Source organism: Balaenoptera physalus, assembly GCF_965194825.1.
Source record: "Balaenoptera physalus genome assembly, chromosome: 1".
NCBI classification, from domain to species: domain Eukaryota; kingdom Metazoa; phylum Chordata; class Mammalia; order Artiodactyla; family Balaenopteridae; genus Balaenoptera; species Balaenoptera physalus.
This window is the reverse complement of record NC_138882.1, coordinates 128045754-128071245: the sequence shown is the minus strand read 5'-3', so window position 1 is coordinate 128071245 and position 25492 is coordinate 128045754. Positions and strand designations below refer to the sequence as shown.

General features: G+C 36.8%; 1 long non-coding RNA gene across 1 annotated transcript in view; it reads right to left on the bottom strand.

Annotated features, from left to right (window-relative positions):
• Positions 1-22547, bottom strand: part of LOC309641543 — a 50559-nt gene extending 28012 nt beyond the window's left edge. The window contains exon 1 of the long non-coding RNA XR_014252680.1: positions 8668-22547. This is a non-coding gene — a long non-coding RNA (uncharacterized lncRNA). The remainder of the gene's footprint in view (positions 1-8667) is intronic.
• Between the last annotated feature and the right edge of the window lie 2945 nt (positions 22548-25492).

Genomic DNA, 25492 nt, shown 5'->3' with positions numbered 1-25492 from the left:
AATAGACATTTCTCCAAAGAAGTGATATAAATGGCTAATAGGCACATGAAAAGATGCTCAACCTCATTAGTCACTAGAGAAATGCAAATTAAAACCACAATGAGATCCTGCTTCACACCTACTATAATGCTTATAATTAAAAAGATAGACAATAACAAGTGTTGGTATGGAGGATGTGAAGTAATTGGAATGCAAATACGTTCCTGGTGGAAGTGTAAAATGGTGCAACCACTTTAGAAGACAGACTGGCATTTCCTCAGAATGGTATAGAGTTATCATCTGATCCAGAAATTTCACTCTTAAGTATTTAATCATGATGACAATAGCTTTTTGAGGAACTTATTTAAAGTCTTGGTTCAAAGCTTCTTTGGGATTAGTTGAGCTGGTTTCAGTCTTGGAGTCTCATTTTAAATTTCAATTATATGAAGACTGAAAATTTGGAAAACTTTAAAATTATGGCAAAATATTAATCAAAAAGATGAAGGCATCTTTGGAAAAATAGTTGTTTACAATTTTCTCTCCAAAAAGAAATGGGATAATATTATCTGAATATTCTCTGGCACTAAAATCTAACATAGAAGTCAAAGCTATCACGATAGCAGGTTGGCTAAGTGATGTCAATGGAATCACAATAGTAATCATGGAAACCAGTCAGTGTCTTATGGGGGGTAAAAACCTCTGAAAAGTGAAGTAACTTCAAAATTTCTTTATGGGTTTTGCCAGTGTTTTCTTTGATGTTGCTGCTATTTGTTTCTCTGGTTGTCATACTTTCTCCATTGTTGGAGGTAGGATTTCATAACATCACTAAATATTTTCATGTTAAAAAATAAAAAATTAGAGTCTAATAGTTATAATTATTTTGTTGTTTTGAAGGAAATGCTAATTTGATGCAAAATAATTAGATTTAGAGTGTCATATTTTAAAAATCTGGGTTTCTATTTCAGGCCCCAAGATTTCCTTCAAAATAGAGTAAAAAGGTAAATTGATTTTGAATTTGTAAAAATCATCTGATTCAGCTTAATTTTTTTATGTTACAATATTTGTTTTTATTGATGGTGATCATTTGGTAGTAAGACTGAACATTTGATTTTTTAAGTTGAAACAGACTGAGTTACTGCAAATTTAAACACTTAAAAAACATATAATATTTATAAGTTTTCTAGTTTTAGTTCTTAGATGCTTACAAGTGAAGATGAGTTTTACCTTGAGGGTAATTTTAAGTGAAATGTAGCAGAATGTCTTAGACTTTACATTAATTATCTTCAAGGAGTGTTTTTCTTTACTGATTTGATAAAGCAATATATTTTGCAATAAAATGCTAACTTACTATTATCTCCTTAGATTGCTTGCTGATAGAAATTAGTTAATAGTGAATAACCACACATACCAAAAAGATCAGCCATGTAAGCATGTAGACGCTCTGGATAGAGCTCTCCAAAAACAGTTACAGTTTTATAGGTTCCCAAGTATAGCCTGAGAAATTGTTGAAAGGATGCAAGAGGAACAAACCTATTCCAAAGTTAACCTATGACTATTTTTTTTGGTGAAATTCTTTGGGATAGAAATCTAGAAATACTTCTCTTAAAGAAAGGCACAGGGACTTCCCTGGTGGTGCAGTGGTTAAGAATCCACCTGCCAATGCAGGGGACATGGATTTGAGCCCTGGTCTGGGAAGATCCCACATGCCGCGGAGTAACCAAGCCCGTGCGCCACAACTACTGAGGCTGCACTCTAGAGCCCACGTGCCACAACTACTGAGGCCTGTGCACCTAGAGCCTGTACTCTGCAACAAGAGAAGCCACTGCAATGAGAAGCCCTCGCACTGCAACGAAAAGTAGCCCCGCTCGACGCAACTAAAGAAAGCCTGCGTGCAGCAACGAAGACCCAGTGCAGCCATAAATAAATAAATAAATAAATAAATAAATAAATAAATAAATAAATTAAAAAAAAGAGAAGGGCACAAATGGAAAATGTATGTCAATGGAAAGGAAAATATATGCTACCAAAGAATGAAATATGTTAGCATTAAGAATGCACTTTGAAATTCAATGTTTACTAAAAAGTAATGCCCAAAGAAAATGTGTAAAACTAGACAACATTTAATTTTCTTAGCAAATGAATCCTAAACTCGTCTAGATTCTATTAAAGGAAAATTATTCACATAAACCTTATATAATGACACATGCATTTATTCCAAAGGTAGATCCACTAGTCCTCATCAGGTCAACTCTTTACTTTCTTTTTTTCCTCTATCTTTTTTCTCTCTCCTCTCTCTTCCCTCTCTCTCTTTCTCTTATCCTCTCATCTCTTTCTTATTTCCTCCTTTTCTCTATCCCTCTTTTACTTTCCATTCTCTCCCCTTTTCACTTGTTCTCTCTTCCACTCTCCTTTCCTCTCTTCTTCCTTCTCTTCTATCTCTTACTCTCCCCTTTTCCTTCAGCTTTTATCTTTCTCCCCTTATCTCTCTTTCCATCTCCCTCTCTCCCTTCTCTCTCATCCACTTCCCTCCTTCTTCTCTCCCCACTCTCCTTTTCTTTCCTATCTTTCCCTTCTTTTTCCTCCAATTCTCTACCACTATGTTGTACACCAGGAGTTAAAATAGTGCTGTAGGTCAAACAAACTCATAGAAAAAGAGATCAGATTTGTGGTTACCAGAGGTGGAGGGTGGGGGAGGGGGAATTGGATGAAGGTAATCAAAAGGTACAAACTTCCAGTTATAAGATAAAAAAGTACTAAGGGTGTAATGTACAACATGATTAATATAATTAATACTGCTGTATGTTATATATGAAAAATATTAAGAGAGCAAAATCCTACGAATTCTCATCACAAGAAAAAAAAATTTTTTTCTTTTTTTTCTTTTGTATTTATATGGGATGATGGATGTTCACTAAACTTACTGTGGTCATCATTTCATGATGTATGTGAGTCAAATCATTATGTACACCTTAAACTTATACAGTGCTGTATATTATGTCACAATTGAACTGGAAGAAAAAATAAATTAAAGCATTTAGTAAATATTGATTAGTAAATGCCTATAGTTCTGGGTAAGAACTATATGACATAAAGGAGTAAAGAGGAAATTGAAAGAAAGCAAAAATAATTAAACTTAAATAGTTACAAAATAAATATAGGCTGATTGAGCATGGTGCTAACATTGAAACCTAGTTTAATTAGCTTTAAGAGTAGGAATAGTCTTTCTATGTTGCTGTGTGGATTATCATTCTATTTTAAGACTATCGAGACCCTGCAGATGGAGGTGTTGAGCAGCTAATGGTTTTTATTGCATTTTGTATATGATTTCACTGTGTGATTGTTGAAATTATGAAGTTGGTGTTGAAAGATGTGCAGCCATTGGTTTAAAAATGTTTTATCTTAACACATATTTGGGAAAGTCAGTTTCTAATTATGGTAAAGCTAGAGAACTAACTTGAAAATTTCTGTAATTTATTTTAATCATGGAATGAAAAGAAGAAATGAAACAGAATATTAGATCATTAAATCTAATTTTCTTTCTTTTTCTTTTTCAGTTAAGAAAACTGAGACACAAAGTGACTGACTTAGTTGATTACATAGTTCATTAGTGTAGAATTCGTCTAATTTCCTATCTCTTGATTCTTAATCTAGTCTACTTAGTAATTAAGAGATATAGGTGTTTTTCAACTAAAGAATAAAATATAAGGTGACTTTCAACTAAGGGATAAAGCTGCCTTATATAATTAAGGATTTAAAATAAAATGGTTAAGTTAAATCTAAAAGTTCCTACACACTGAAAAGTAAGTGCCTTTCATTCTTACTATTTGACTCAACAGACATTCTTTAGCTTTGCTTCCCTTACAATTTGGCCTGGACCCAATAAGCAATATTGCAACTATTCTCACCGTCATCCTCAATTCCCTTAATAACTTTACTGCCCATCTCACCCCTTTCTCAGTCCCTCTGCTGTGTATCAATGATCTTTCTTCTTGGTTTTGCCTCTGGGTTTCTGAGAAGTGCTCAAGAAAGTTGCATAACCATGCTAATGGTGCCATTACAAGTGCAAGCGTTCCAAACTCAGTGGGGCTTCTGATGATGCTTAGAAATTCTTTTGTTAATCCATAGCAGGGCTCCTTTTCCAGTCTTATATGGATTTTGTAAGCCTTTACTCTTTTTTTTTCAATCCCCAGCCTCATCCTTGTCCCTACCTGAGCAGATGTTGCTTCTACCTTTATTCAGAACATCAAGGTCATCAGGTAAGCATTTCCTCAGTATTCTTCCTATTCACTTCTGAAATCAAATCTATTTTTATCATCTTTCTTTCCTTCTTTAGTGAAAGCATGAGAGTGGTCAAGAGCAGGGGCTCTGGAGTCAGATTAAGCATTTTAGCTCTTCAATCTATTAGGTGTGTGACTTTAGGCAGATTACTTACTCACTCTGTACTTAAATTTCCTTCTCTGTGTAATGAGGGTAATAACAGTATCTACCACATAGGCTTGATATAAGAAATAATGAGGTAATGTACATGTAGTGCATGGTATGTGGCACAAAGTAAGTGCACGAGTTAGCACGTCTAGTTTTTTGTTGTTGTTATTATTGTGATTGCCTAGGAAAGAAATTGTTCTACTCTTTTCACACTTAACCTTATCCATCTCCTCTAGCCTTTGAGCTATATATTATATCCCATCTCTCTTCAACCCATTTCTCCCCAGTGCCATACTCTTTCCAGTATAAAATTATGCTCAAGCATTCCATTTCTTAAAAATATCAGTACTGAGATCCTGATTATCTCATTAGTGAATATTTAACTCTAACCCTATCCTGACCATAACCCTGCCTTATTCTTGTCCATCCATTATGACATAATGTTGGTAACTCTAAGTAGTTTCTCAGCTGCTACTGGAACTCAAGTGCGGAATTCATATTTGAATGGGATGGTAATTAAAATCTACTAACTCCGAGATGCTATGCCTCTATAACTAAAGACTCTATGACTAATGAAAGTAGAATTGTCTCCTCATCATTAAAAATGAGTTTAGGGACATCAGAAAGATGGTGGAACAGGAAGCCATGGACTTTCCTTTCCCCTATGGAAAGGAAGCAATTCATGGACAAATTCAGCAACAATTCATGGACAAGTTCCTTTTGTGAGAAATTTAGAAACTAATTGCACTCCAGGAAAACATAAAACCATACTCATTGAAGCCAACAGGAGATTCAAGATACCTTCTTGCTGGAATCTCAGTCCCTAGCACAGTGTCATACAACTTGGAGGAGGACCCCCATCCCAGCTTTCAGCTTCTTTTAGGGGAAGGGAAAAAATTGGTCCAAATGACCAGCATCCCAAATTTTCTGTGGGGTCTCCCCAGAAGACTGACTTCAGTTTTTCCAGTCTTAGATTGCTGATGGGACCAGCACAATCTAATTGCCTGTAGAAAAATAAAGACAGTGACTGGGGCTAATAGTCACCATAGCTCTTCCACTGGCTGAGCACAGAGTGAGTGGAGGAAAACCCCTGTCTCCCAGCTCCTTCCTAGGGAGGGAAAGAGTGGGTCCATGTGTCTAATGCCCCAACTTTTATGGGGGATACACAAAGGACTGGCTTCTTTCAGTCTTTCATGACTCAGAGTACAGATGGAACCTGGCAAAATCTAGTAACCTAGGGGTTAGTGAGAACAGAGATGGAGGTTTGGAGGTAACCTACCTCCTCCCCTGGTTCAGTACAGAGTGAGTGGATGAAAAACCCCAGACCCAGCTTCTCCTTGGGGAGGGAAAAATTTGGATGGAGTGTTCAATGATCTAACTTCTCTCAGAGATGCCTAAGGGACTAGCTTCCATCTGACTTGTTCTGGTGCACTGGATGCTTGATGGCTGCAGAAAAAGCAAAGAAAGTGGATTGGACAAGGAGGAAGGTTTGAAAGGCCCTTAGAGTCTCTGGGCAGGCTGACCAGTGGGGGTCTTTTCCTGTATGAGGCCAGTCTATGAAAACTAGGAGAGGTGGCTGATTTGTCTAATGCAGTGACACCAGTACAGAGAATCAAGAAAGATGAAGAAACAGGCAAATATATTTCAAACAAAGGAACAAGAAAAATCTCCAGAAACTGACCCTAGTGAAATGGAGATATATAGTTTACCTGACAGAGAATTCAAAATAACCATCATAAAGATGCTCACCAAGGTCAGGAGAACAACATATAGAGAAAGTAAGACTTTTAACGAAGAGATAGAAAATATAAAAAAGTACCAAACAGAAATCACGAACCTGAAGAATACAATAACTTAGCTGAAAAATTCACTAGAGAGCTTCAATGGCAGACTAGACAAAGCAGGAAAAAGAATCAGTAAACTTGAAGATTATCGTTGGAAATTATCCAGTCAGAGGAGAAAAAAAAAAATTGAAAAAAGTGAGAAAGTTTAAGGGACTTATGGAACAACAGCAATAGGATTAATGTGTGCATTGTGGGAGTCTCAGAAGGAAGGGAGAGAGAAAGAGAGAGAGAGAGAAACCAGAAAGCTTATTTAAAAAAAATGAACCTTGACTGAAAACTTCCCAAATCTGGGGAAGGAAATGGACATCTAGATCTAAGAAGTGCAATGGATTACAATAAAGATGAATAAAAAAACAAATAAACAAACACTGAGACACATTACAATCAAATCCTCAAAAATCAAAGACAAAGAGAAAATTTGAAAGCAGCAAAAGAAAAGTAACTTGTCATTTACAAGGGAACTGCCCTAAGAGTACAGGATTTCTCAGCAGAAACCTTGCAGGCTAGGAGAGAATGGGGTGATATATTCTAAGTGATGAAAGAAAAAAAAAAACTGCTCACCAAGAATACTATACTCAGCAAATTTTTTCTTCAAAAATGAAGGAGAGATAAAGTCTTTCCCAGACAAAAAAAAAAAAAAAACTAAGGAGTTAATCATCACTAGACCTGCCTTACAAGAAATGTTAAAGGGAATTCTCAAGTTAAAATGACAGGACAATAAATAGCAACATGGTAGTGTAAGAAAGTATAAAACTCATTGGTAAAGGTAAATATGTAGACACATATAGATTACTTTAATACTGTAATGGTGTTCAGTAATAAAGTATAATTGTTATACTTTTAATTCAAGCATAAAAGTTAAAATGCAAAAGCATTAAAATAACTATAAAATATGTCAATAGATATGTAATATAAGTAGATGTAAATTGTGACAACAAAACATAAAGTGGGGGGGGAGGAAAAGTGGTGAGTTTTTGTATGTGATTGAACTTAAGTTGTTATCAGCTTAAAATAGACTATTGTAATTATAAGATATTTTATGTAAGCCCCATGATAACCGCAAAGAAAATACCTACAGAAATTATACAAAGGAATCCGCATATCAACGTAAAAAAATCAAGAAAACAAAAAGGGAGATGGCAATAGAAGAAAAGATAAAATAACTACAAGACTAACAGAAGACAATTAAAAATGGCAATAATAAATCATTTCTTATCAATAATCACTTTACATGCAAATGGATTAAACTCTTTAATCAAAAGACATAGAGTGACTGAATGGAAAAAAGCATGACTCAAGTATATGCTGCCTAGAAGAAACTCATTTTATTTTATTATTTTTTTAAGAAACTCATTTCTGACTTAAGGATACACATAGGCTTAAAATGAAGGAATAGAGAAAGATATTTCATGCAGATGGTAATCAAAAGAAAGCAGGGTAGTTATATTTGTATCAGACAAAATAGACTTTAAGTCAAAAATTTCATGAGAGACTAAGAAGGACATCCTGTAATGATAAAAAGTCAAGTCATTAGGAAGCTATAACAATTATAAATATATGTGCAACAAAAATCAGAGTACCTAAATATATAAATCTAACATTGACAGAACTGAGGCTGAAATAGACAACAATACAATAGGAGACTTCAATACCCCACTTTCAGTAATGGAACGAATATCCAGAAAAAAGACCAAAAAGGAAATATATCTAACAGACATATACAGAATATTTAATCCAATAGCAGCAGAATATACAGTTTCTCAAGTGCACACAGAACATTTTCCAGGAGAGATCACATATTATGTCACACAACAAGTCTTAGCAAATACAGGAAGTCTGAAATTATAACAAGTATCTTTTCTGACTACAATGGGAGGAAACTAGAAATCAATAATGGAAGAAAAACTGAAAAATTCACAACTATGTGGAAATTATAAAATATTTTATATTTTTATTTTTTAATTAAAAAAAATTTTAAACATCTTTATTGGAGTATAATGGCTTTACAATGGTGTGTTAGTTTCTGCTATATAACAAAGGGAATCAGCTATATGTATACATACATCCCCATGTCTCCTCCCTCTTGCATCTCCCTCCCTATCCTGCCCCTCCAGGTGGACACAAAGCACTGAGCTGATCTCCCTGTGCTGTGACTGCTTCCCACTACCTATCTACTTTACACTTGGTAGTGTATATATGTCCATGCCACTCTCTCACTTCGTCCCAGCTTACCTTTCCTCCTTCCTGTGTCCTCAAGTCCATTCTCTATGGTTGCGTCTTTATATCTGTCCTGCCCCTAGGTTCTTCAGAACTTTTTTTTTTAGATTTTTAGATTCCATATATATGTGTTAGCATATGGTATTTGTTTTTCTCTTTCTGACTTACTTCACTCTGTATGACAGTCTCTAGGTCCATCCACCTCACTACAAATAACTCAATTTCATTTCTTTTTATGGGTGAGTAATATTCCATTGTATATATGTGCCACATCTTCTTTATCCATTCATCTGTCGATGGACACTTAGGTTGCTTCCATGTCCTGGCTATTGTAAATAGAGCTGCAATGAACATTGTGGTACATGACTCTTTTTGAATTATGGTTTTCTCAGGGTATATGCCCAGGAGTGGGATTGCTGGGTCATATGGTAGTTCTATTTTTAGTTTTTTAAGGAACCTCCATACTGTTCTCCATAGTGGCTGTATCAATGTATAATCCCACCAACAGTGCAAGAGGGTTCCCTTTTCTCCACACCCTCTCCAGCATTTATTGTTTGTAGATTTTCTGATGATGGCCATTCTGACTGGTGTGAAGTGATATCTCATTGCAGTTTTGATTTGCATTTCTCTAATAATTAGTGATGTTGAGCATCCTTTCATGTGTTTGTTGGCAGTCTGTATATCTTCTTTGGAGAAATGTCTGTTTAGGTCTCCTGCCCATTTTTGGATTGGGTTGTTTGTTTTTTTGGTATTGAGCTGCATGAGCTGCTTGTATATTTTGGAGATTAATCCTTTGTCAGTTCCTTCATTTGCAAATATTTTCTCCCATTCTGAGGGTTGTCTTTTTGGCTTGTTTATGGTTTCCTTTGCCGTGCCAAAGCTTTTAAGTTTCAATAGGTCCCATTTGCTTATTTTTGTTTTTATTTCCATTTCTCTAGGAGGTGGGTCAAAAAGGATCTTGCTGTGATTTATGTCATAGAGTGTTCTGCCTAGGTTTTCCTCTAAGAGTTTGATAGTGTCTGGCCTTACATTTAGGTCTTTAATCCATTTTGAGTTTATTTTTGTGTATGGTGTTAAGGAGTGTTCTAATTTCATTCTTTTACATGTACCTGTCCAGTTTTCCCAGAACCACTTATTGAAGAGGCTGTCTTTTCTCCATTGTATATTCTTGACTCCTTTATCAAAGAAAAGGTGACCATATGTGCGTGGGTTTATCTCTGTGCCTTCTATCCTGTTCCATTGATCTATATTTCTGTTTTTGTGCCAGTACCATACTGTCTTGATTACTGTAACATTGTAGTATAGTCTGAAGTCAGGGAGCCTGATTCCTTCAGCTCTGTTTTTCTTTCTCAGGATTGCTTTGGCTATTTGGGGTCTTTTGTGTTTCCATATAAATTGTGAAATTTTTTGTTCTAGGTCTGTGAAAAATGTCAGCAGTAGTTTGATAGGGATTGCATTGAATCTGTAGATTGCTTTGGGTAGTATAGTCATTTTCACAATGTTGATTCTTCCAATCCAAGAACATGGTATATCTCTCCATCTGTTTGTATCATCTTTAATTTCTTTCATCGGTGTCTTATAGTTTTCTCAGTACAGGTCTTTTACCTCCTTAGGTAGGTTTATTCCTAGGTATTTTATTCTTTTTGTTGCCATGGTAAATGGGAGTGTTTCCTGAATTTCTCTTTCTGATTTTTCACTGTTAGTGTATAAGAATGCAAGAGATTTCTGTGCATAAATTATTTATCCTGCAACTTTACCAGATTCATTGATTAGCTCTAGTAGATTTCTGGTGGCATATTTAGGATTCTCTATGTATAAAATTATGTCATTTGAAAACAGTGACAGCTTTACTTCTTCTTTTCCAATTTGGATTCCTTTGATTTCTTTTTCTTTTCTGATTGCTGTGGCTAAAACTTCCAAAACTATGTTGAATAATAGTGGTGAGGGTGGGCAACCTTGTCTTGTTCCTGATTTTAGAGGAAATGGTTTCAGTTTTTCACCATTGAGAATGATGTTGGCTGTGTTTTTGTCATATATGGCCTTTATAATGTTGAGGTAATTTTCCTCTATGCCTACTTTCTGGAAGGTTTTAATCATAAAAGTGTGTTGAACTTTGTCGAAAGCTTTTTCTGCATCTATTGAGATGATCATATGGTTTTTCTCCTTCAATTTGTTAATATGCTGTATCACATTGATTGATTTGCGTATATTGAAGAATCCTTGCATTCCTGGGATAAACCCCACTTGATCATGGTGTATGATCCTTTTAATGTGCTGTTGGATTCTGTTTGCTAGTATTTTGTTGAGGATTTTTGCATCTATTTTCATCAGTGATATTGGCCTGTAGTTTTCTTTTTTGTGTCATCCTTGTCTGGTTTTGGTATCAGGGTGATGGTGGCCTCGTCGAATGAGTTTGGGAGTGTTCCTCGCTCTGCTATATTTCGGAAGAGTTTGAGAAGGATAGGTGTTAGCTCTTCTCTAAATGTTTGATAGAAATAGCCTATGAAACCTTCTGGTCCTGGGCTTTTGTTTGTTGGAGGATTTTTAATCACAGTTTCAATTTCAGTGCTTGTGATTTGTCTGTTTATATTTTCTATTTCTTCCTGTTTCAGCCTTGGAAGCCTATGCTTTTCTAAGAATTTGTCCATTTCTTCCAGGTTGTCCATTTTATTGACATATTGTTGCTTGTACTAATCTCTCATGATCCTTTGTGTTTCAGCAGTGTCAGTTGTTACTTCTTTTCATTTCTAATTCTAGTGATTTGAGTCTTCTCCCTTTTTTTTTTCATGAGTCAATTTGTTTATCTTCTCAAAGAACCAGCTTTTAGTTTTATTGACCTTTGCTGTCGTTTCCTTCATTTCTTTTTCATTTATTTCTGATCTGATCTTTATGATTTCTTTCCTTCTGCTAACTGTGGGTTTTTTTTGTTCTTCTTTCTCTAATTGCTTTAGGTGTAAGGTTAGGTTGTTTATTTGAGATGTTTTTTGTTTCTTGAGGTAGGCTTGTATTGCTATAAACTTCCCTCTTATAACTGCTTTTGCTGCAACCCATAGGTTTTGGGTCATCGTGTCTTCATTGTCATTTGTTTCTAGGTATTTTTTGATTTCCTCTTTGATTTCTTCAGTGATCTCTTGGTTATTTAGTAGTGTATTGTTCAGCCTCCATGTGTTTGTATTTTTTACAGATATTTTCCTGTAATTGATATCTAGTCTCGTAGCATTGTGATCAGAAAAGATACTTGATACGACGTCAATTTTCTTAAATTTACCAAAGGTTGATTTGTGACTCAAGATATGATCTATCCTTGAGAATGTTCCATGAGCATTTGAGGAGAAAGTGTAATCTGCTGTTTTTGGATGGAATGTCCTATAAATATCAATTAAGTCCATCTTGTTTAATGTATCATTTAAAGCTGGTGTTTCCTTATTTATTTTCATTTTGGAAGATCTGTCCATTGGTGAAAGTGGGGTGTTAAAGTCCCCTACTATGATTGTGTTACTGTCGATTTCCCCTTTTATGGCTGTTAACATATGCCTTATGTATTGAGTTGCTCCTATGTTGGGTGCATAAATATTTATAATTGTTATATCTTTTTCTTGGATTGATTCCTTGATGATTATGTAGTGTCCTTCTTTGTCTCTTGTAATTGTCTTTATTTTAAAGTCTCTTTTGTCTGATGTGAGAATTGCTACTCCAAGTTTCTTTTGATTTCCATTTGCATGGAGTATCTTTTTCCATCCCCTCACTTTCAGTCTTTATGTGTCCCTAGGTCTGAAGTGGGTCTCTTATAGGCAGGATATATATTTGTCTTGTTTTTGTATCCATTCAGCCAGGCTATGTCTTTTGGTTGGAGCATTTAATCCATCTACATTTGAGGTAGTTATGGATATGTATGTTCTTATTACCATTTTCTTAATTGTTTTGGGTTTGTTATTGTAAGTATTTTCCTTCTCTTGTGTTTTCTGCCTAGACAAGTTCTTTAGCATTTGTCATAGAGCTAGTTTGGTGATGTTGAATTCTCTTAGCTTTTGCTTGTCTGTAAAGGTTTTAATTTCACTGTTGAATTTGAATGAGATCCTTGCTAGGTAGAATAATCTTTGTTGTAGGTTGTTCCCTTTCACCACTTAAAATATGTCCTGCTATTTCCTTCTGGCTTGCAGAATTTCTGCTGAAAGATCAGCTGTTAACCTTATGGGGATTCCCTTGTATGTTATTTGTTGCTTTTCCCTTGCTGCTTTTAATATTTTTCCTTTGTATTTAATTTTTGATAGTTTGATTAATCTGTGTCTTGGAGTGTTCCTCGTTGGATTTATCCTGTATAGGACTCTCTGGGATTCCTGAATTTGATTGACTATTTCCTTACCCATATTAGGGAAGTTTTCAAGTATAATCTCTTCAAATATTTTCTCAGTCCTTTTTTTCCCCTCTTCTTCTTCTTCTTGGACCCCTATAATTCTAATTTTGGTGTATTTAATATTGTCCCAGAGGTCTCTAAGATTGTTCTCAATTCTTTTCATTCTTTTTTTCTTTATTCTTCTCTGCAGTAGTTATTTCCACTATTTTATCTTCCAGGTCATTTTTCCATTCTTCTGCCTCAGTTATTCTGCTATTGATTCCTTCTAGAGAATTTTTAATTTCATTTATTGTGTTGTTCATCATTGTTTGTTTGCTCTTTAGTTCTCCTAGGTCCTTGTTAAGCATTGTGTTTTCTTCATTCTATTTCCAAGATTTTGGATCACCTTTACTATCATTAATCTGAATTCTTTTTTCAGGTAGATTGCCTATTTCCTCTTCATTTGTTTGGTCTGGTTGGTTTTTACCTTGCTTCTTCATCTGCTGCATATTTCTCTGTTTTCTCACTTTGCTTAACTTACTGTGTTTGGGTTCTCCTTTTTGCAGGCTGCAGGTTTGTAATTCCCATTGATTTTGGTGTCTACTCCCAGTGGCTATGGTTGGTTCAGTGGTTTGTGTAGGCTTCCTGGTGGAGGGGACTGGTGCCTGTGTTCTGGTGGATTAGGCTGGATCTTGTCTTTCTGCATGGCAGGACCATGTCTAGTGGTGTGTTTTGGGGTTATGTGAACTTATTATGATTTTAGGCAGGCTCTCTGCTAATGCGTGGGTTTGTGTTCCTGTCTTGCTTGTTGTTTGGCATAGGGTGTCCAGCACTGTAGCTTGCTGGTCGTTGAGTGGAGCTGGGTCTTAGCATTGAGATGGAGATCTCTGGGAGAGCTTTAACCATTTGATATTACATGAGGCTGGGCGGTCTCTGGTGGACAAATGTCCTGAACTTGGCTCTCCCACCTCAGAGACTCAGACCTGACACATGGCCAGAGCACCAAGGCCCTATCAGCCACATGGCTCAGAAGAAAAGGGAGAAAAATAAATAAATAAAGAAAGAAAGAAAGAAAGAAATAAAGAAATAAATAAATGAAATAAAATAAAATAAAGTTATTAAAATAGAAAAAGATTATTAGATATAAAAAAATAAAAAAGCAATTTAAAAAAAAAGGAGAAAGAAAGAAGATAGGAACCAAACCAAAATACCAATCCACCAATGATAACAAGCACTAAATGTATACTAAAAAAGAAAAAACAAGCAAACAAAAATACCAACAGTCAGAACCCCAGGACAAATGGCAAAATCAAAGCTATACAGACAAAATCACACAAAGAAGCATACACATACATACTTACAAAAAGAGAAAAAGGAAAAAAAATATATGAAAAATAAAAAAAGGAAGAGAGCAACCAAATCAATAAAGAAATCTACCTATGATAACAAGCTCTAAATACTAAACTAAGATAAACATAAAACCAGAAACAAATTAGATGCAGAAAGCAAACCCCAAGTCTACAGTTGCTTGCAATGGCCACTGCCTGAATTTGGAGATGATTCTTTGTCTATTCAGGTATTCCAACGATACAGGGTACATCAGGTTGATTGTGGAGATTTAATCTGCTGTTCCTGAGGCTGCTGGGAGAAATTTCCCTTTCTCTTCTTTGTTCACACAGCTCCTGGGTTTCAGCTTTGGATATGGCCCCACCTCTGCATGTAGGTTGCCCTCTGGCATCTGTTCCTCACCCAGACAGGAGGGGGTTAAAGGAGCTGCTGATTAGGGGGCTCTGGCTCACTCAGGCCGAGGGGGATGGAGAGGTACTGAATGCTGGGCGAGCCTGTGGTGGCAGAAGCTGGCGTGACGTTGCAACAGCCTGCGGCACGCCTTGTGTTCTCCCGGGGAAGTTGTCCCTGGATCACGGGACACTAGCAGTGGCGGGCTCCACAGGCTCCCAGGAGGGGTAGTGTGGAGAGTGACCTGTGCTTGCACACAGGCTTCTTGGTGGCTGCAGCAACAGCCTAAGTGTTTCATGCCATCTCTGGTGTCTGCGCTGAAGCCGTGGCTCGCACCCATCTCTGGAGGTCATTTAGGCAGTTCTCTGAATCCCCTCTATTCGTGCACCCCAAAACAATGGTCTCTTGCCTCTTAGGCCTGTCCAGACCTTTTCCCGGACTCCCTCCCAGCTAGCTGTGGTGCACTAGCCCTTTCAGGCTGTGTTCACGCAGCCAACATCAGTCCTCTCCCTGGGATCCGACAGAAGCCCAAGCCTCGGCTCCCAGCCCCCACCCACCCCGGCGGGTGAGCAGACAAGCCTCTCGGGCTGGTGAGTGCTGGTTGTCACTGATCCTCTGTGTGGAAATCTCTCCGCTTTGCCCTCTGCACCCCTGTTGCTGCTCTGTCCTCCGTGGCTCCACAACTTACCCCCCGTCCACCCCATGTCCCCGCCAGTGAAGGGGCTTCCGAGTGTGTGGAAACTTTTCCTCCTTCACAGCTCCTTCTCAGAGGTGCAGGTCCCATCCCTATTCTTTTGCCTGCGTTTTTTCTTTTTTCTTTTGCCCTACCAGGTATGTGGGAAGTTTCTTGCCTTTTGGGAAGTCTGAGGTCTTCTGCCAGCATTCGGTAGGTGTTCTTTAGGAGCTGTTGCACATGTAGATGTAGTTTTGATATATTTGTGGGTAGGAACGTGATCTCCACGTCTTACTCCTCCTCCGTCTTGAAGGCACCCCCTACACAACATATTATTGAGCAACCAATGGGTTGATGGAGAAATCAAAAGGGAAATCCGAAAGTATCTTGAGAGCAACAAAAATGAAAATCTAACACACTAAAACTTACAGGATGTAGCAAAAGCTGAGGGAAGTTCATAGTGTTAAATGCTTACATTAAAAAAGAAGAAAGATCTCAAATAAACAACCTAGCTTTACACTCGAGGAACTAGAAAAGAAAAAGAAACTAAGCCCAAAGTTAGCAAAGGAAGGATATAATAAAGATTAGAGCAGAAATATATGATATAATATTTAAAAGCCAAGATCTGGCCATGGCATGACCTGGCCCACCAGCAGGCTGTCATCAACTCCAGTGTTCTTCCCCTGCATGGATGGATGCCCTCCTGGCCCACTTAGACTCTGACACTACATGTCAGGTTCCCTGGCATGGGCTCCAATAACCCACGCCAGGCTGTGCTTCCCCGTAATCTCCTTCACATGGATGCCCTCTGAACACTGCTCAATCTTTGACTCCCCACACTGGGCCAACCCCCAGTGTAGATACTTTCCTCATGCAATCTCCACATTGTTGGCCTCCTTAATCTGTTCAGATAATGACACCGTACAGTAGTCTGCTTCTCTGGGTAGATGCCACTTTTACCTTGGCTAGATTCATCCTCAGGTTCCCCATGACTACCTCCTAATTTCAGCATAAATAATTATATTTTTAAACCCCTACTAATGGTTTTAGAACAGAATTAGTCAGGAAAGGAAGGAAAGGGAGAGGGAAATGGACAGTTGTTCTCACTAGAATTTATCCCTAGTCCCAGCTTCTGTTTCCGGTGCAGACCAGCCTTACTCCATGTTGCCTGCTCGCTGAATCATGCATCTTGCTCGTTCATCATAATGTCTTACTAATTCCTACTTGTGGTTTGCTTGGCCCCTGTCTGTGCTCACTGAACATCACCCTGGCTTAAACTCTTCCCCATCTCATCACCAATGTGCTAGATAGCAGTTCAGGGTCAGGTCCCTTCTGATTCAATATGCTTCTGCAGCAATCACACTGTTCTCAGGAGGAAAAGATTGGATGAGTGATATCAAACCAAGAATCATCTCTGAAGGGTGGTTGTTGAAACCATAGGTGTGGAGGAGGTTGAGAGTGAAGAAAAAGACAACTAGATATACCTTGGGAAGAGTGTTTTATGTGTTTATGTTTAAGGGACAGGAGGAGGAAGGAAAAAGGGAGTTAGAGAAGGGATAACTTGGACTAATCTACAGCCTGGAGAAAATGGAAGTAATTGCTCTAAGTAACTAATTTCTTAAGGAGAATTTGACTCAATGCTGTGTCCTTAAAAAATTTAAATTGGAAGATTAATGGTGTTATTATAGACCTGGAGTAAACTAAGAAATATGACATTATATAATGACTTGTTATGGTAAGAATGAATCAGTGGTTTGAGTCAAACCAAGTGATTCATCTATACAGCCTATAAGACCATCTGACAACCATTTGGCTTGGCTTTGGAGTTCAGGGTCAGTTAAAGGGAGACTTGCCTTTTCTGTTTTAGTTAACTTTTGGGTGGATCGTTTGATAATAATAGTCTTGTGAATGCATTACAAAAAGCCTTGTGGGAGAGAGCCTTTGGAAAGCATAGAGCTGTCTCTTGGATTGCTTGGCTGAGTTTATTTGCTGAAAGAAACAAACCTTTGCCTAGGCAAGGTCACCTTTGCCTAGGTGACCTTGCTCAGATTGGGAAATTCTCTGGAAACATGAGTAGCATGTATGCTCATTTTATTTATCACTATATCCGCAGCACCTAACACAGTGCCTGGCATATTGCAGATTTTTGATAGGTATTTGTAAAATGAATGAATGAAGGGAGATTGTTCTTCACGTCTTTGAGAAGTCATCATATGATGGTGAGAGAAACCATTACTGAAATTTTTTTGAGATAACTTTGGAAAGATGGTCATGGCTTAAAAATTTTCCAAGACAATCCTCAAGGAACATTAATATGTAACATATTAAAGATTTGATCTGCAACAATGACTTTATTTACTGTGTATTCCGTTCATAGAAATAGATACTATCTTTTATTGTGCTTATAATTTAAACCTCTCCTAGAAGGTCAAACAGTAAATCACCAAAGAAACAAGTAACTGCATAAAATACAATATTTGGAAGTCCTTTTTAGAAGCAAATAGATGCAAGTGGATGTACACCATCCAGAAAGACAATTGTGCTGATTGGATCTCCCATGACCCTGTGCCCTGCCCACCCCCCCAACATAGTAAAATTTTAAATAACTATGGCAATAAAACTGCAGCCATTTATAAGAAAATTATTGCAGTGATTAAGTAGTTCAGTAATAATATGTCTTCCAGATGGATTAATGAAAATTATTGTGAGATGGTCTTTCCATCACCAATTTCTTTTCACCCCTACGTTACATTAACCAAACTACCTTTTCAATAGTTTGGGATTTACCTTTTTAAGAAAACAGCATTCAAATAAATCTTTCCCAAATGGGAATAAGGGAACTAACATTTATTTAGCTCATACTCTATTCCTAACAGTAGGCTATTTAATCTTAAAAGATTTATTTTTCTATTAAGTGAAGCACAGATAATAATTAGTGGATATGTTTCATTAAAGGAAATTAGTTGTAAAAAACCCTAATGATTAAGAGCTAGTGCTCAAGAGCAGACAGACCTGGGTTTAAATTCTGGCTTCTCTCTTTACTAGATGGGCTTTTGGACAAGTTATCTAATGTTTCTTAAATTTACACATCAATAAACTGGATTTAATAATATTGCTTACTTCATTGAGATGTTTGTAGCATTCAAAGAGATAATGCATATAAAGCACTTAGCTTAATACCTGGCACATAATAAGTGCTCAATAAATATTTATACTCTTTATTATAGAAGGATTTGCTACAGATTTTCTTCAAATGCTCTGCTCCATTTAAATGAATCAACTTACATGCAACTTTCTAGGAATTCATATATTAGATGTCATGCAATGTGTATAGAAGAATTATATTTTTTATTAAGTTTAACCCATGGACATGTGGTTCTCAATGCAAATAGGACAGAGAAGGGGGAACTGCTTACCAGGGGATGACTTTTGGAAATGTGTATGTTGTTTTTGGTACTCACATACTGTATAAAGATCTCAGGGTGAATGAAGTCTACCTTCCACAATATAAAGAACAGTGTTATTTAGCATTGCCTTTGTCAAGAGTGTAGAATGATAGCCAGTTTCATAAATGGCAGCAATGCTCGCTTCCACTTAGGCATTTAGAGTGAAATATTGATAAGATTTGGGATACAGTATATGTTCTTATGAAATTACTATTTTTATTCATCATAACGATTTGGAATGATGTATGATGAAATCAGTGGTTGACCAGAAGATTAATAATTTGTTGATTTCCCAATAGAGGAAAAAAACATTTCCAAGATTCTTACATGTAAGGTTCATTTTTTCCATTCATTTGTCATTTATTCAACAAACTTTTATAGAGTGTCTGTTATATTTATTCTGCTTTGTTTAGTTAGCATCTAATCCAATGACTGGTGCATATTGGGTGCATAACAAAGGTAGTCTGAATGATCGACTGAGGAATGAGTGGGAGGTAAATGATAAATACATGGTCTATGCCTTGTAGGAGCTTATACACCAGTGGGTCAGATAGACGGTTTGGAGAACAGAAAAAAAGTTCTCTTTGAGAACGTCTTTTATGTCTTTTGTTTTTGCTTTAAACTTTACTATGTAACATGAAGCAGGGTAAATATGCAAATTCTAGAATATTATACACAGAGATATTATTAATAGGCCTGGAACAAAGCCCTGAAATCTACATTATTAGCAAGTATCCCAGGTAATTTTTATGCATGTAGCAGGTTTTGAGATAATATCTTAGTCCTTGTATTAGATCCAGAGAAAAGTATCAAAATTATTTTCAAATTACTTTCATATTTCCTTTTCATTGCTGCTACCAACAATAAGAACAAAAAAACAAACCAAAACAAAACACCCTTAGATTGCCCCAGGAAAGGGAGAGAGGGGAGAAATAATACAAGGGATTTGGTTGGCATGTGGAAGTATTTCTGAATCCAGGAGAATATGCTCCTAATCTCCTCAGTTGGATCCCCTTGGGGATGAGCATGGTGACATAGGGGCAAGCCTCATACTGAGCCATTTCTGCAACCTTTTCTGTATTATTTTCTCCATCTTTCTAGGGGGAGAAGTTGTTGGTCATATCAGTTTTTACAGAACTGATGACAAGGGGCACAAAAGGCACTGAAGGCTTATCTTAACCTTTTCCTGACTTTCTGTTTCTCTACCTGTGGTTAACATTAAGAACAACTGGACCCTTTGTGGCTATAGATGCTGCAAAGCAATCCACATAAGATGCGATGTTCGCATAAACAACTTCTGCAAAAGGAAAGGTACATGCTTACACAAAGGGACAGGCTCAACCGTTTGAGGAACTGATAGCGAAAAAAGACTTTGACTCTTTCCTATCACTTGGTATCACTTTACACAGTCTAAGCGTAACAATGTTTTTTAGTTTTCAGAGTGCAAAAGCTTGAGCACACCACTTGGAAAGAGGATGAAATCCAAAATTTCAGTTTATACAGGGACCCAGTTTTATTTGAGTATTTTGGGGGAGACACTGAGTATTGCTTTTTAACATTTTGATTGTGACAGAGGGATTGTAGTGACTGAGTAGAAGCTGGCCTTGGTGAATCCTAGTTTACAGTGGAGTCAACCATGAGTGCTAGAGCATTCACCCTACAGTATCTAATCTTTTGGAGATTAGGCTTCACATACCCTCAGTGTTCTGTTGGATAAAGACTAGGGAGTTTTGGCTGGAGGGGCAGTGCTGCTGGGCGCCACTTTCTGGGCTGAGCAGAAGCATGAAAGTAGATAAACCTCTCAAGTGGAACATACAAGGCTATTCGGGGTGGTGGTGGCAGTTGAGTCTCTCCAGCAGATTATGAGCCAAGGAAGACTGCTGCTGAAGCCAGTAATAAAGTTGGGACCAGGAGCACAATGGCAGAGATTGGATCCTTGCTTCAGATTCTACCATGAGCATTGGATGAGAACCAGTGGGAAAAGATATTCCCTCAGTATTACACTTTGTTGTAAGACCCTGTGCAGTATCATGCATTATCCCAAGGTATTAGAGCCCTTTCTATAAGCTTTCTCAGTTCAAATTCCTAGCCACTTCCTAGGGGACAAGGCAGTCCTGGAATGCTGGGCTGGGACTGGTTTTAGAAACTACCACACCATGGACCTGGAACCATTGTCTTCTTTGCCTCTTTCAGCATTAGCTTTCTAAAGGATGAGGTGGATTTTCTCTCTTTTATTGTTTACTTTTATTTTTATCCATGTAAAATTCACATAGCATAAATCTTAGCATTTTAATATTTTAAAGTGTACAATTCAGTGGCACTTAGTACAGTGATATTAGTATATTCATAATGCTGTGCAGCAATCACCACTATCTAGTTCCAGAACATTTTCCTCACTCCAAAAGAACACTGTAAACCCATTAAGCAGTCACTCCATTTTTCCCCTTCCCCCATTGTCTTCCCCCAATCTGCTTTCGGTTTCTATAGATTTATGTATTCTGGGTATTTCATGTAAATTGAATAATATAATATGTGGCCTTTTGTGTCTGACTTCTCTCACTTAGCATAGTGTTTTCAAGATTCATCCATATGGCATATATCAGTAATTCATGCCTTTTAATGATCAAATAGTATGCCTTAGTATGAATATACCACATTAAAAAATTCCATTCATCAGTTGATTGACATTTGGGTTGTTGCCACTTTTGGTTATTGTGAATAGTGCTGCTGTGAACATTTGTGTACAAATTTTTGCCTGAATACCTGTTTTCAGTTCTTTTGGGTATAGGCCTAGGAGTAGAATTGCTGGATCATATGGTAATTCTATGTTTAATATTTTTGAGAACAACAAATTGTTTTCTGGAGTGGCTGCACTATTTTGCATTCCCACCAGTGATGTATGAGTGTTCCAAATTTTCCACATCCTCACCCAAACTTATTTTCCATTTTTAAAAATAATATTCATTCTAGTGTCTAAAGTGGTATCTCATTGAGGTTTTGATTTGCATTCACCTAATGACTAATGATGTTGAGCATCTTTTCATGTACTTCTTGTCTATTTGTATATCTTATTTGGAGAAGTGTCTACTCAAGTCCTTTGTCCAATTTTTAATTGAGTTGTGTGCCTTTTGTTGTTAAGTTGTGATAATTCTTTATATATCTAGTTACTAGATCCTTATCAGCTATATTATTTGTAAATATTTCCTCCTATTCTATGGATTGTCATTTTACTTTCTTGATAGTATCCTTTGATGAAGAAAATTTTTTAATTTTGTTGAAGTCCAATTTATCTATTTTTTTTTCTTTTTCCATGTGCTTTTGGTATAATATCTAAGGAACCATTGACAAATTCAAGGCAATGAAGTTTTACTCTTATGTTTTCTTCTAAGAGTTTTATACTTTTAACTCTTACGTTTTGCTCTTTGATCCATTTTGAGTGAACTTCTGTGTATGGTGTGAGGTAAGGACCTAACTTCATTCTTTTGCATGTGGATATACAGTTGTCCCAGCACTATTTTTTTATTTTTTATTTTTTTAATTTTAATTTAATTTTATTTTTTTAACATCTTTATTGGAGTATAATTGCTTTACAATGGTGTGTTAGTTTCTGCTTTATAACAAAGTGAATCAGTTATACATATACATATATCCCCATATCTCTTCCCACTTACGTCTCCCTCCCTCCCACCCTCCCTATCCCACCCCTCTAGGTGGTCACAAAGCACCGAGCTGATCTCCCTGCGCTATGCGCCTGCTTCCCACTAGATATCTATTTTACATTTGGTAGCGTATATATGTTCACGCCACTCTGTCGCTTCGTCCCAGCTGACCCTTCCCCCTCCTGGTGTCCTCAAGTCCATTCTCTATGTCTATGTCTTTATTCCTGTACTGCCCCTAGGTTCTTCATGACCATTTTTTTTTTTTTTTTTAGATTCCATATATATGTGTTAGCATACGGTATTTGTTTTTCTCTTTCTGACTTACTTCACTCTGTATGACAGTCTCTAGGTCCACCCACCTCACTACAAATAACTCAATTTCGTTTCTTTTTATGGTGGAATAATATTCCATTGTGTATATGTGCCACATCTTCTTTATCCACTCATCTGTCGATGGACACTTAGGTTGCTTCCATGTCCTGGCTATTGTAAATAGAGCTGCAATGAACATTTTGGTACATGACTCTTTTTGAATTATGGTTTTCTCAGGGTATATGCCCAGTAGTGGGATTGCTGGGTCGTACAGTAGTTCTATTTGTAGTTTTTTAAGGAACCTCCATACTGTTCTCCATAGTGGCTGTAACAATTTACATTCCCACCAACAGTGCAAGAGGGTTTCCTTTTCTCCACACCCTCTCCAGCATTTTTTGTTTGTAGATTTTCTGATGATGGCCATTCTGACCAGTGTGAGATGAAATCTCATTGTAGTTTTGATTTGCATTTCTCTAATAATTAATGATGTTGAACGTTCTTTCATGTGTTTGTTGGCAATCTGTATATCTTCTTTGGAGAAATGTCTATTTAGGCCTTCTGCCCATTTTTGGATTGGGTTGTTTGTTTTTTTGGTATTGAGCTGCATGAGCTGCTTGTAAATTTTGGAGATTAATCCTTTTTCAGTTGCTTCATTTGTAAATATTTTCTCCCATTCTGAGGGTTGTCTTTTCGTATTGTTTATGGTTTCCTTTGCTGTGCAAAAGCTTTTCATTTTCATTAGGTCCCATTTGTTTACTTTTGTTTTTATTTCCATTTCTCTAGGAGGTGGGTCAAAAAGGATCTTGCTGTGATGTATGTCATAGAGTGTTCTGCCTATGTTTTCCTCTAAGAGTTTTATAGTGTCTGGCCTTACATTTAGGTCTTTAATCCATTTTGAGTTTATTTTTGTGTATGGTGTTAGGGAGTGTTCTAATTTCATTCTTTTACATGTAGCTGTCCAGTTTTCCCAGCATCACTTATTGAAGAGGCTGTCTTTTCTCCATTGTATATTCTTGCCTCATTTATCAAAGATAAGGTGACCATATGTGGGTGGGTTTATCTCTGGGCTTTCTATCCTGTTCCATTGATCTATATTTCTGTTTTTGTGCCACTACCATACTGTCTTGATTACTGTAGCTTTGTAGTATAGTCTGAAGTCAGGGAGCCTGATTCCTCCAGCTCCATTTCTCGTTCTCAAGATTGCTTTGGCTATTCGGGATCTTTTGTGTTTCCATACAAATTGTGAAATTTTTTGTTCTAGTTCTGTGAAAAATGCCATTGGTAATTTGATAGGGATTGCATTGAATCTGTAGATTGCTTTGGGTAGTATAGTCATTTTCACAGTGTTGATTCTTCTAATCCAGGCACATGGTATATCTCTACATCTATTTGTATCACATTTAATTTCTTTCATCAGTGTCTTATAATTTTCTGCATACAGGTCTTTTGTCTCCTTAGGTAGGTTTATTCCTAGGTATTTTATTCTTTTTGTTGCAATGGTAAATGGGAGTCTTTTCTTAATTTCACTTTCAGATTTTTCATCATTAGTATATAGGAATGCCAGAGATTTCTGTGCATTAATTTTGTATCCTGCTACTTTACCAAATTCATTGATTAGCTCTAGTAGTTTTCTGGTAGCATCTTTAGGATTCTCTATGTATAGTATCATGTCATCTGCAAAGAGTGACAGCTTCACTTCCTCTTTTCTGATTTGAATTCCTTTTATTTTTTTTTCTTCTCTGATTGCTGTGGCTAAAACTTCCAAAACTATGTTGAATAATAGTGGTGAGAGTGGGCAAACTTGTCTTGTTCCTGATCTTCGTGGAAATGGTTTCAGTTTTTCACCATTGAGGACGATGTTGGCTGTGGGTTTGTCATATACGGCCTTTATTATGTTGAGGTAAGTTTCCTCTATGCCTACTTTCCGGAGGGTGTTTTTATCATAAATGGCTGTTGAATTTTGTCAAAAGCTTTCTCTGCATCTATTGAGATGATTATATGGTTTTTCTCCTTCAATTTGTTAATATGGTGTATCACATTGATTGATTTGCGTATATTGGAGAATCCTTGCATTTCTGGGGTAAACCCCACTTTATCATGTTGTATGATCCGTTTAATATGCTGTTAGATTCTGTTTGCTAGTATTTTGGTGAGGATTTTTGCATCTATGTTCATCAGTGTTATTGGCCTGTAGTTTTCTTTCTTTGTGACATCTTTGTCTGGTTTTCGTATCAGGGTGATGGTGGCCTCATAGAATGAGTTTGGGAGTGTTCCTCCCTCTGCTATATTTTGGATGAGTTTGAGAAGGGAAGGTGTTAGCTCTTCTCTAAATGTTTGATAGAATTCGCCTGTGAAGCCATCTGGTCCTGGGCTTTTGTTTGTTGGAAGATTTTTAATCACAGTTTCAATTTCAGTGCTTGTGATTGGTCTGTTCATATTTTCTCTTTCTTCCTGCTTCAGTCTCTGAAGGTTTTGCATTTCTAAGAATTTGTCCATTTCTTCCAGGTTGTCTATTTTATTGCCATATAACTGCTTGTTATTTTTTATTTTTAAAAATTATTTTATTTTATTTTATATTGGAGTATCATTGGTTAACGTTGTGCTAGTTTCAGGTGTACAGCAAAGTGACTCAGTTATACATATAGATGTATCTTTTCTTTTTCAAATTCTTTTCCCATTTAGCTTATTGTAGAATATTGAGCAGAGTTCCCTGTGCTATACAGTAGGTCCTTGCTGTTTATCTATTTTAAATATAGCAGTGTGTACGTGTACTCAAACTCCCAATCTATACCTGCCCCTCTCCCTTCCCTCCGGTAACCGTAAGTTTGTTCTCTAAGTCTGTGAGTCTATCTGTTTTGTAAATAAGT